This window comes from Gossypium hirsutum, chromosome A04 (genome assembly GCF_007990345.1).
Source record: "Gossypium hirsutum isolate 1008001.06 chromosome A04, Gossypium_hirsutum_v2.1, whole genome shotgun sequence".
NCBI lineage: Eukaryota > Viridiplantae > Streptophyta > Magnoliopsida > Malvales > Malvaceae > Gossypium > Gossypium hirsutum.
In genome coordinates, this window is record NC_053427.1 from 62,368,069 (window position 1) to 62,381,652 (window position 13,584).

Consider the following 13,584-nt stretch of genomic DNA (forward strand, 5'->3'; position numbering starts at 1 on the left):
CTACAAGGGTCCTAAAAGTACAAAAATTATCAAGAAATGCCATCAGAATCACTTACTTGTACGGGTAAAGAGTGGCTAAAATTTTGAAGCTCCAAAACCCCTTATTTTTGCTGGTATTTTCAGTGGAAAGGAGGAAGATGAATGGTGATATCTTTTTCTTTTTATTATATAATAAATCTAGTCAATTTAGTAACCAAATTTCACCTAACTTTAACCTTACAATTTCTTTGTCTATCTAGAAAGGGATCGCTACAAAAGGTTTCACGTTGGGTTGCATCCCGACATGTAACACACCAAAACCGGCCCAGATGTTATGGTCGAGTCTAGCGTGTCACATTGCACTGCTTTTCGAAAATATGAACTCTATTGGTTTTGAATAGTTAAAATCCTATTATGGTTTGATAAGTATGTTAAATTCCTTGTTATTAACTGATCAGCTGGTCAAAACATTAGTCATGTTAAATTGCCATTATTTTATTACACTGATTTAAAAGTGGAAGCCTTTCAAAACTATAAAGGTTAAATCGTGTGTCTTTGCAAATAATCGATACTTTGAAAACTCGTCTTCCCCTAGACTAGCAGTTTAAAGTAAGCAAGCAAATGCCCAATTAAAATTTAAATTCATAAAAGGCCTTATTATAGAAATAAAAACCCAAAACGAAAATTCAGGTAAAAGTAAAATCATGCATAGCATAATTATGGTAATGTGGCCACCTCCGAGTCCCTCACAACACCAAATACTCTAAAGTTGGGGATTACCTGCACAGTTAAAAAAAAGGGTGAATTTACAAGAAACTCAGTGTGTAATCCCCTATCCAACAGTTAGAATACAATACGCAGTGACAATCTGGGCTTGAGCCCATTACAGTAATAGTAATAGTGTCAGTACAGTAATGCAACAGTGAAACCCACCCCAATCCAGCTAAACAGACCACTTCATACCACCAATCACACTATGTGAGGACAAAGTCGACCTACCCAGCCAGACACACCAATATCAGTATCGCATCAAAGCTACCAGTAATCAGTATAAAGGCTAAAAGCCAATAGTACAGTATACTTCCTCCATAAACAATACCCTAACCCCATGCAGTATGTCATGTCATAATCTCATTCGTGAATGCAGAATGTCATGCTCAGAGAGAACAGTCAAATCATAGCACGGATTAGTCTTTTACCCTTGAGGGGTAAAATAGTCATTTTACCCTATAGAGGTATTTTGGTCTTTTTACCTACCTTAGGGTCTAGGTGCTCTTATCGACCCATCAGAACGTCTACAGTCGCCTGGAGCGACCCATGTAACCTCAACGGTCCTAATAGTGTAAATACGCCTATGGCTCATTTTGCAGCCCTAGTAGGGCTACATGCCCGTGTGGCCCATCAAGCCCAAAAGTTACCATGGCCATGCAAACTACACAGCCCAGTGCAGTAATTACCATTTATTGTGGAATTTATCCGTGTGAAGCCTACAAGCCCATTAGGCCCACAAGGCCTATTTCGGCCCAACATGGCCCAAAATAGCCTAAGCCCATGAGAACGCCCATAGTGGCCTATACAGTCTTACGCCCATAATTTGTGGGCTTGGTTTACCACATGAGTATTTGCACGCTTGTGTGGCCTCAAATGTCGTATTTTTAGCTTTTCAGCTTTTGCTGATTTGCAGTTGAAAGGAGGTGTGATTACACACCTGGTTGTGAATACTTGCAAAAAGCTTTTGAACACCAGCCTACATTAATCAAGACATTTGGTTAAACATTTGGCACTAGAGTCAACACCCACATACTAATACTTAATCCCAAAAATAACAGCATCAACACTTGCTTTAATCCATGAATACAGTTTAACCCACCAATAATGTTAATTGCAGGTTGGCCATACCCTCTTTTGCCGAAAAGCTGCATTATCAAGGGAACCCATTAACAACAATCGCATAAACCAAAGACTTGAATCGATACCTATTGCCTACATAAAACTCAAAACCAAAGATAGGGCCTTCGACCAACACCTTAACCGGTTATCCCACATCCTTACCCTAAGTAGAGTGAAAGAAAACGATTTCGTCAGCTAAATATCACCCAAAAACACCTTCACTTCTCGAGGAAATCTGAGACTCAAAAGAATAGCACACCTAAAAGAAGAGGACAAAATCGACCATAAGGGAATAAGAGAAGGGAATAGCATTCGACTTTAAGCAGAGATAACATGAAAAGATTAATGAACAATAAGAAAGAGTCGAATGTACCTACCACAGTCGTCAAGCCACAACAAGATGAAAAGATGAGGAGGAGAAGAGGCAGTGAACAACTGGTTCACCAACAAAAAGGGAAATAAAGAGGGAATAAGGAAAAGAAACATAGAGAAGAGAGAAAAGAAAGGTTCGATTAGGAGGGAAAACCAAAAGACAGAATAGTGAGGGAGAGAAAATGTGTATTTGGCCTACTAAAAAAAAAAGAGATTGAGGGAAAGAGATTTGGTTATTTGAGAACAGAAACTACAAACTTGAAAGGTACAAAGAAGCACTCAGCTTACCAGCAATTGACCAAAGTGCGATTCTGAGTAGCTAGAGAGAAAAATGCAAAAGAAAAGTGTCCAAAAGAGAAACTGAAACAAGGAATACTCCCCCAAAAGAAGTTACAACTGAAATTCTGAGTAGCTAGAAACCAATTCGGCACTACCACATCCACACCCTCAAAATCCTTGATTTTCTTCTAATATCTCTCCCTAATTCTCTCCACAAGACACTCCAACATCCCATTCAAACTCTATACAAACTCTCATGACCAAATCAACCTCAGAGTCTCAGTCCAACTCCACTACCTACCTAGCTCACACAGCAAAATAATTACTCCATTGCGCAACCCAGGACTCGAACTCAAGTCCCCCAGAATAAGCAACACGCTAGCTTGCCACTAGACCACACGCTCTCTTAGTGTCATAAAACCACACTATTATTTATAAGGCCTATATGACAGTGTCCAGATTCATTTAAGAGTAACATTAAAAATTTTACAAAAGCCAAGACTTGAACCCAGACTTCTCAAACACTCCCAACCCACTCAAATCACTTAGCCAATAAAGTAAACATGTAACTCGTGTCAGATAATCAAAATTAAAGATTCTAACTGTTTAGGGTGTTACAACTCTACACCCTTAAAGAAATTTTGACCTCAAAAATTACCTATTCAGAATAGATAAGGGTATTGTTGTCGCATAGCCGCTTCCGGTTCCTACATAGCTTCCTTTGAGTTGTGATTACACCAAAGCTCTTTAAACAGTGGAATAGATTTCTTCCTCAGTACCTTAACGTCACGATCCAGTATTTACACAGGTTCCTCCTTGAAGGTCAGATTAGGCCTAACCTCGATCTCCTCAATTGGCATTATATGCGTGGGATCAAAGCGATAACGCCTCAGCATAGAGAGGTGGAATACATCATGGATCCGTCTAACTCTAGAGGCAACTCAAGCTGATAAGCCACCAGTCCAACACGCTTCAGTATGCAGTAAGGCCCAATGAACCTAGGGCTCAGCTTGCCCTTCTACCCAAATCTCAGTATCTTCTTTCATGGGGAGACCTTGAGAAATACGAAGTCCCCCATGGAAAACTCAATCTCTCAGCATTTAAGATCTGCATAAGAATTTTGCCTATCAGGTGCTTCTTCCAACCGGTCTCGAATCAGTTTTACCTTATCCTCGGTATCAGATACTAACTCTGGCCCTAGAACTTGCCGCTCGCCCAACTCAATCCAACACGTAGGAGTACGACACCTATGACCAGATAGTGCCTCGTAGGGTGCCATCTGAATGCTGGACTAGTAGCTATTGTTATATGCGAACTCTGCTAGTGGCAAGTAATCTCCTCAATTGCCTCGAAAGTCTATTACACAACTCTTTAACATATCCTCTAGTATTTGAATCACCCTTTCTAACTGACCATCTGTCTGAGGGTTGAACGCAGTATTGAAGTCCAATCTTGTACCCAGTGCCTCGTGTAACTTCTTCTAAAACTGAGTTGTGAAACGAGGATCTCGATCAGATATTATGGAAACTGCCACCCTATGCAGTCTTACAATATCAGCCACATATAAATTAGCCAGTTTGTATAACGAGTAATTAGTACGGACCTGTATGAAATGATCAGACTTGGTCAATCGATCTAATATAATCCATACTGAATCATTCTTAGTAGGCTTTAGAGGCAGTCCATTAACAAAGTCTATGGTCACTCTTTCCTATTTCTAGAGAGGAATCTTTACCGGCTGCAATAACCCAGAAAGCAGTTGATGCTCGACCTTTACTTGTTGGCATGTCAGACACTTACTTACTAAATCCATAATCTCGCGCTTAAGTCCTAGCCATTAATATAGTTCACAAAGGTCTCGGTACAACTTGTTTTCGCCAGGATGCATAGCATAAGGACTATTATGTGCTTCTTACAGTATAGACTGCCTCAAATCAGAATCCCTCGGAACACAAACTCTCCCACGAAAACATAATACCCTTTCGCTATTCAGCCCAAAATTAGAAGTTTCCCTATTCTCAATCTGCTAAAAACGTGGAACCAGTTACTCATCCAAAAACTGTTTATCTTTAATCTGTTCAGTCCATGCCGGTCTAACTTAAAGCTCAGCCAACAAGCCACCATCATCAAACAAACTTAGGCATGCAAACATCACCCTTAGATCAGACATAGCCCTATGGCTTAGTGCTCAGCTACCACATTCGCCTTACTAAGGTGGTATTCAATTGAGCAATCATAATTCTTAAGCATCTTAATCCATCTTCTCTGCCTAAGATTTAACTCCTTCTGAGTAAGAAGGTACTGAGGCTCTTGTGATCAGTGTAAATAATACACTTCTCACCGTATAAATAATGCCTCCAAATCTTCAATGCGAAAACCACTACGGCCAATTCCAAGTCATGAGTAGGGTAATTCGCCTCATGGGTCTTAAGTTGGCGAGACGCGTATGCCACCACCTTACCCTTTTGCATCAACACGCATCCCAAACCAACGTGTGATGCATCACTGTAGATAGTGAATTCTTTTCCAGATTCTGGCTGTATTAAGACAATGGCCGCAGTCAGAACCTTTTTAAGTTTCTCAAAACTCTCCTGCTGCTTATCAGTCCAGTTAAACGATACCTCTTTATGCAGTAACTTAGTCAAAGGTGCAGCAATCAAAGAAAACCCTTCAACAAAACGTCTGTAATACCTTGCCAGACCTAGAATGTTACCTCAGCAGACATCACGTGACCCAGAAATGTCACCTTTCATAGCCAGAACTCACACTTGCTGAACTTAGCATATAACTGCTTCTCCCTTAGAATCTACAGAAGACTCAGAGATGCGCATCATGTTCATCTTTGGTTCTTGAATACACCAAGATATCATCTATAAATACCATTACGAACCAATCTAGATAGGGCTGGAACACTCGGTTCATCAGATCCATGAAGGCAGCTAATGCATTAGTTAGCCCAAATAGTATCACCAGGAACTTGTAGTGACCATAACGAGTCCTAAATGCTGTTTTGTAGACATCGGCCTCTTTAACTCTCAATTGGTAGTACCTAGAATGGAGATCAATCTTGGAGAACACCACGGCCCCTCCCAGTTGATCGAATAGATCGTCTATCCTTGACAAAGGGTACTTGTTCTTAATAGTTAGTTTGTCTAATTGTCGATAGTCGATGCACATACGCATAGACCCATCCTTCTTTTTCACAAATAACACTGGTGCTCCCCATGGAGACACACTTGGTCGGATGAATCCTCGGTCCAGTAGCTCTTGAATTTGAGCCTTTAACTCCACAAGCTCATTCGGTGTCATTTTAGAATGGGCAATGGACACTGGAGCTGTTCTAGGTAGGAGCTCAATACCAAATTCAACCTCACGGTGAGGAGGCAATCTAAGGAGCTCGTCAAGGAAAACATCTAGAAAATCCTTAACTGTTCTGATATTTTCAACAGAAGGGCCCTCAGAATTAGAGACACCAATATAGGCTAAAAAAGCCTCACAAGCCTTACGAACCAATTTCTCAGCCCTTAGTACAGAAACCACATTTGATAGATAATCTTTGCGCTCCCCAATCACAACCACCTCCTCATCTTCAGTAGCCTCAGTATTACACGCTTAGCAGCACAATCTAAACTTGCTCGGTGTTTTACCAGCCAATCCATACAAAAAATTAGGTTAAATTCACCAAAAGGTAACTCCACCAAATCCGCTGAAAAGGTAATCCCTTGAACCTCCAAAGGCACATCTCTGAATAACTTGTCTACTTTTACCGTCTGTCCCAATGGACTTATCACGGTCATCTCACTGGCAATACTCTCACACAAGATACCCAGTGTCCTAGACACAGTACATGCAATGTATGAATGCGTAGACCCAACATCAATCAGAGCAGTATATGGTTTATTATGGATAAAAAACATACCAGTTATCACATCAGGGGCGTCACCGTCCTCTCGATGACGTGCAACATAGACTAGAATTGGCTGCCTCGCCTCAGTATTACCAACACCTCTGCCCGGTGCTCCACGATCTCAGCCCAAACCATTTCTACCTCTGGCCTGACCACAGCCTCTCGGTGGCTGCTGAGCACCTCTTGTTTACTAAACAAAACCTTGACCTGTAGCTTGTATTTGTACAGGCCTCTGCGGACAATTTTTGACAAGAAACTCCATTGACCTACACCTGAAACATGCCCCAATCCTCTTCCAACACTCACCCTGATGTTGTCTCCTACAATTTGCGCAGGGCTGTAATCTAGTAACAGCAGCAGGAGCCCCAACTCGAACTGGCCCATCAAATTTGGCCTTTTTCTTAGGCCTACCAAAAGAACCTGAGGGCTCTGGATCCCTCCTACTTCTGCCCCTTTCCTTCTCGAGGTACCGGCGCTCAGAGCGCTTCACGTCTTTGGCGATTTTTGTATTTTCCACTAGGAAAGCAAAGTCTCACTCTTTTTGAGGAGCTATCAATATCCATAATTCATCTCAGAGGCTGTTCTCGAAATGAACAAAGCGTTCATAATCGGTTGCCACCATCCCACGAGTAGCGGCTAAGTTGTAGGAACTCTGCCTCGTATTCTGCAATAGTTTTATCCCCCTGACTCAGGTTCAAAAATTTCTTTCTTTGGGTGTCTACATAACTTGTGCCTACATATTTTCCTTTAAATGCAACTTTAAAGAATTCCCATGTAAATCGGTCGGCCTGAGTACCTTCTCTCACGGTAAGCCACCGCTGATAGGCCTCGTCTCATAGAAAAGACACTGCACCTTTTAGTTTTTGCTCAGAAGTGTAGTCGAGATCATCCATTATTCTCTCCGTGGCCTCCAACCAGTACTCAGCCATATTAGGGGCTACACCAGCAATACCCCTAAAAATTTTAGTTCTATTTGACTGGAGCTATTTCGAAATCGACCCACAGCCCATAGCACCAGTACTATTCCTAGCGACCCTCTCCAAAACTCGAAGCATAGCTTGGGATAGTGCCTCATCCCCAGCCACTCGACCATAAGATCTCGTCTCAGTTACCGGTGAAGCTGGTGCCTCCCTAGCCCTAACGTTAGGCATGTGGCCCGATGCGCACATCTGCGGCCTTTGCCGCGACCTCTTGTACCCCTTCCATGAGTACCTCTAGTGCTTATATCGATTCTCATATTATCTGATTTAACAATTTTGTGCAGATCACTTTATAGTTTCAAATATTAGAAGATATCTTATGAAAAGTAGTAATTAAAGTTTGTTCTCGTAGATCAAAGTTTTCACAACAGTTTCTAGTCTCTTATAGTTTCCAGTTTACTCTAACTAGAGGGCTTCAATACAGTCCTCTATCTATAGTAGTCTCAATATTTTCTACCTACTGTACTCCAGTTTAAAAATAGTCAACAGTATCAAGGAAACCTACGAATTCGGCGTCGGAGACTCAGTGTGCCACACAATTATAAACCTTCCAACACATTTCAAGTCATTCCAAAAACAACTTTCCAAAATTTTTCAAAAATAAATAAATAAATAAAAACCCATTCCATAGCCTAGTTTTGAAACCTGGCTCTAATAACACTAAATGTAACACCCCAAACCCAGCCCAGACGTTATGGTCGAATCTGGCGTGTCACATTGCACTGCTTTCCGAAAATACAAACTCTGTTGGTTTTGAATAGTTAAAATCCTATTGTGGTTTGATAAGTATGTTAAATTCCTTGTTATTAACCGATCAACTAGTCAAAACATTAGTCATATTAAATTATCATTATTTTATTACACTGATTTAAACACGGAAGCTTTTCAAAACTATAAAGGTTAAATCGTATGTCTTTGCAAATAATCGATACTTTGAAAACCCGTCTTCTCCTAGACTAGTAGTTTAAAGTAAGCAAGCAAATGCCCAATTAAAATTTAAATCCATAGTTTAAAGTAAACAAGCAAATGCCCAATTAAAACTTAAATCCATAAAAGGCCTTATTACAGAATTGAAAACCTAAAATGAAAATTCAGATAAAAGTAAAATCATGCATAGCATAATTATGGTCATGAGGCCACCTCCGAGTCCCTCACAGCACCAAATCATCTAAAGCTAGGGATTACCTACACAGTTAAAAAGAAGGGTGAGTTTACAAGAAACTCAGTGTGTAATCCTCTATCCAACAGTCAGAATACATTATGCGGTAACTGTCCAGGCCTGAGCCCATTACAGTAATAGTAACAGTGTCAGTGTAGTAATGCAACAGTGAAACCCACACCAATCCAGCCAGACACACCACTCCCATACCACCAATTACACAATGTGGTGACAAAGTCGACCCACCCAGCCAGACACACCAATATCAGTATCGCAACAAAGCTGACAGTAGTGGTATCACAACAAAGCTGCCAGTAATCAGTATAAAGGCTAAAAGCCAACAGTACAGTATACTTCCTCCATAAACAATACCCTAACCCCTTCCAATATGTCATGTCATAATCTCATTCATGAATGCAGAATGTCATGCTCAGAGAGAATAGTCAAATCATAGCACAAATCAATCTTTTACCCTCGAGGAGTAAAATAGTCATTTTACCATATAGGGGTATTTTGGTCTTTTTGCTTGCCTTAGGGTCTAGGTACTCTTATCGACCCATCAGAAGGTCTACAGTTGCCTCGAACAGCCCGTGTAACCTCAACGGTCCTAACAGTGTAAATGGGCCAAGGCCTATTTTGCGGCCCAAGTAGGTCCAGACGCCCGTGTGGCCCATCAAGCCCAAAATTTACCACGGCCATGCAAACTACACAACCCAGTCTAGTAATTACCATTTATTGCAAAATTTATCCGTGTGAAGCCTACAAGCCCATTGGGCCCACACAGTCTATTTCAGCCCAACATGGCCCAAAACAACCTAAGCCCATGAGGACGCCCATGGTGGCCTCTACAGTCTTACGCCCATAATTCGTGCGCTTGGTTTACAGCACGAGCGCTCACACACTCGTGTGGCCTCAATCGTCGTATTTTTAGCTTTTCAACATTTGCCGATCTATAGTGGAAAGGACGTGTGATTACACACCTGGTTGCGATTACTTGCAAGAAGCCTTCGAACACCAACCTACATTAATCAAGACAGTTGGTTAAACGTTTAGCACTAGAGTCAACACCCACATACTAATATTTAATCCCAAAAAGAACAGCATCAACACTTGCCTTAATCCATGAATACAGTTTAACCCGTCAATAATGTTAATCGCAGGTTGGCCACACCCTCTTTTGCTGAAAAGTTGCATTATCTAGGGAACCCATTAATGGAAATCATATAAACCAAAGACTGGAATCGATACCTATTGCCTACATAAAACTCAAAACCAGAGATAGGGCCTTCGGCCAACACCCCAACCTGTTAGCCCACATACTTACCCTAAGTAGAGTGAAAAGAAAACGATTTCATCGGCTAAATTCACCCAAAAACACTTTCACTTCTTGAGGAAATCTGAAACTCAAAGAGGATAATAATCGGCCATAAGGAAATAAGAGAAGGGAGGAGCATTCGGCTTTAAATAGAAGTAACATGAAAAGATTAATGAACAACAAGTAAGAGTCGAATATACCTACCACAGTCGTCAAGCAGCAACAAGATGAAATGATGAGAAGGAGAAGAGGCAGTGAGCAACCGGTTCACCAACAAAAAGGGAAATAAAGAGGGAAGAAGGAAAAGAAACACAGAGAAGAGAGAAAAGAGAGGTTCGGCTAGGAGGGAAAAATGAAGGACAGAATAGTGAGGGAGAGAAAAGGTGTATTCGGCCTACCAAAAAAAAAGATTGAAGGAAAAAGACTTGGTTACCCGAGAACAGAAACCACAAACCTGAAAGGTACAAAGAAGCACTCAACTTACCAACAATTGACCAAAGTACGATTTACGTTGTTACGAACGAAGAATATTCGGCCAGAAAGAAAAATGAAAAAGAAAAGTGTCCAAAAGAGAAAACAAAACAAGGAATACTCCCCCAAAGAAGTAACAGCCAAAATTTTGAGTAGCTAGAAACCCAATTCGGCACTACCACATCCACACCCTCAAAATCCTTGATTTTCTCCTAATATCTCTCCCTAATTTTCTCCACATAACACTCCAACATCCCATTCAAGCTTTATACAAACTCTCATGACCAAATCAACCTCAGAGTCTCAGTCCAACTCCACTACCTACCTAGCTCACACAACAAAATAATTACTCCATTATGCAACCCAAGACTCGAACTCAAGTCCCCCAGCAGAAGCAACATGCCAGCTTGCCACTAGACCACACGCTCTCTTAGTGTCATAAAACTAGCACTATTATTTATAAAGCCTATATGACAGTGTCCAGATTCATTTAAGAGCAAAACTAAAAATTTTGCAAAAGCCAAGTGATACATGTGATATTCGTGCTAGGTTTTAAATATTTATAATGAATCATTCTTAAAACTAACAATTATCATGATGAAGGCAAGTGTACCTATTGAACAGTAGTATAGCTTTAGCAAGACCGGATTGTCAAACCCAAAGGAACTAAAAGTACTAGTAATGACTGTCTTTTTATTATCTAGCCTAAGAATAATGAGGTTTGTTTTAACTAACTAATTAACTAAAATAAGAATTCATAGAAAATAAAATTGGGGAATTACTTTTGGAAAAACGACAGAATTAAGACAATATTTAAGGAAAAATCCACCTAGGCTTCACTTGTTGTTTGACTTTGAATCGGACGATTTTTTCATTTGACTTGCTCCGTAGAAATCCCTAAGTTATATTATTATCCCTCTTGAGACTAACAACGTCTAACCCTAGGTTGAATAATTGAAATATCTTTTTAATTAGCTCTCTAGGGTTGCATTAACTCGATCTACGGATCCCTTTATTAGGTTTCACCCTAATCCGGCAAAATCTTGTCACCCTATCTCTAGGCGCGCAATCAACTCCGCTTAATTATGAAAAATGTACTCTTAGACAGGGTCTATTCCTCCTCTGAATAAGAGCTTAACTTGAATCAATATCCTAGAATATCAAAACAAGAATTAAGAACACATAATTAAGAACAAGTCAAATATTTATCATACAATTCAGATAATAATAACAAGATCTGTCTTAGGTTTCATTCCCCTTAGGTATTTAGGGTTTTAGTTCATAACTAAAAAGGTAAACATCTCAGAAGAATAATGAATACAAAACATAAAGAAAAACCCAAAACTCCTGAAGGGAAATTGAGGGGAGATCTTCAGTCTTGATGATGAATCCGGCTTCTGAGATGGATCAATCAACTTTCCTTGAGCAGTTCCCTGCTTCCTCCTCTGTGGCCCCTTTTCCTCCTCCTCTAGGGTGTATTTATAGGCTTTAGAATGCCTAAGAACCCTTAAAATTGGCCTTTTTCGAATTGGACTCAATTTGGGCTTGACAAGGACACGCTCGTGTGACACGCCCGTGTGTGATTACTTCAGGCCATGGTCAAGCCTGTTAAATAGGCATGGGTGTGTGGTCCTCCCGTGTGAGTCGTGCTTCGATTCTGCCAAATTGACACGACCGTGTGGTCTGCTAGTGTGAGGAGGTCCAGGCCGTGTTGATTTCGTACGTTGGCCTATTTCTCTATTTTTGGCCCGTTTCTCGTTCCTTTCACTCTCTATGCTCACCTAAGTATAAAATATGAAATTAAGGCATTAAGAGCATCAAATTCACCAATTTTAAGGAAAAATCATCCATAAAATGTGCTAAGCATGGGGTAGAAATATGTATAAATTATGGTTTATCAAATACCTCCACACTTAAGCATTTGCTTGTCCTCAAGCAAAATCCTCAACTCATAATCAAAATAAATTCTTCTCAACTTATAATTTCTATCGATAATATCTCAAAATAATCCGTAAGTAATCATACATTGAAAATTCAACAAAAAGAACATCAAAGTTTCAAACATTCCAAGTTGAGTATTTTATCATGAAAACATAGGTGTCTCCCCTCGTCTAAGTAATTACCTTTGATTCAAAATATCACAGAGTCTCACACCCTCACTAAAGATTCACTCAAATCACTTGAGGTGTTTAAGGACAATAAATGAAGTACTCAATAGTCAATAATAAGGAGTCATTACCATAGGCTTGCATGAAAATAAAATCTCCACCACTGTAAATTGAGATGAAACACCAATCAAAAGGTCTTTACAGGGTTGTAATGTGGCTTTGGTTAGAAGGTGTGGTCACAAACTTAAAGAAAGGGTTAAAATCGTGATTGAATTGAAAAATTGCCTAACTAGAAAAATGACTGGTCATCAATTGCGTAAACAGAGCTTTTTCTCAGAATATTGAATTTAACTTCTTTAGCTCAGTAGATCAATACTACTAATATGCATACATGTATTTTTTTTTCAGAACAAGTCAAATTACAAAATAGAATAAAAAATAGCTAAGCAACTATTCCAACTCAAATCTCGACAAAAATAGGGATTAAATTAATTTAGGGGATTTCAACAATAATGAGTTATGGGTTAATATTGAGGGTAAATTAATGAATGGGTTGTTAGGCTCAAGGGAGTTCACTAAGGGTTAATTGTGAAGGTAGGCTTTTATAGAGTGAGTGGGTTAAACCTAAGTGCCTTTATCATTTTGACATATCAAATCAAATGGTGTGGTCTTGACATGCATAATCAAGCAAGTTCTAGAATAACAATTCAATACTGACGCACTCATAGCAATAAGAAAAGTGAGCGTGAAAGAATTAATAGATGCTCTTGAAGGCTCAAGAACTCATAAAAAATTATGGCTTTTTGATCTTTAAACTTGTGGATTTCAACTCAAAATAATACCTAAACTTAGGGGAACAACCTAAAAGTTTTTAATTCTTCAAAAATCAACTTATCATACTTGATTCCCTAATGTCTTGAAGTTTAAACAATCAATGCATAAATGCCTATATTTTAATTCAAGACATATCAATAAAAATCATAAGTTAATTAAAATCTTTTCTAATAATGATATGAGTGATTCACGTGAGAAGAAGACAGAATTTAGGGATTTCCAATGGTGATATAAAAGACCCCCCTACACTTAAGATGTACATTGCCCTCAATGTACAAAGGTAGATATAT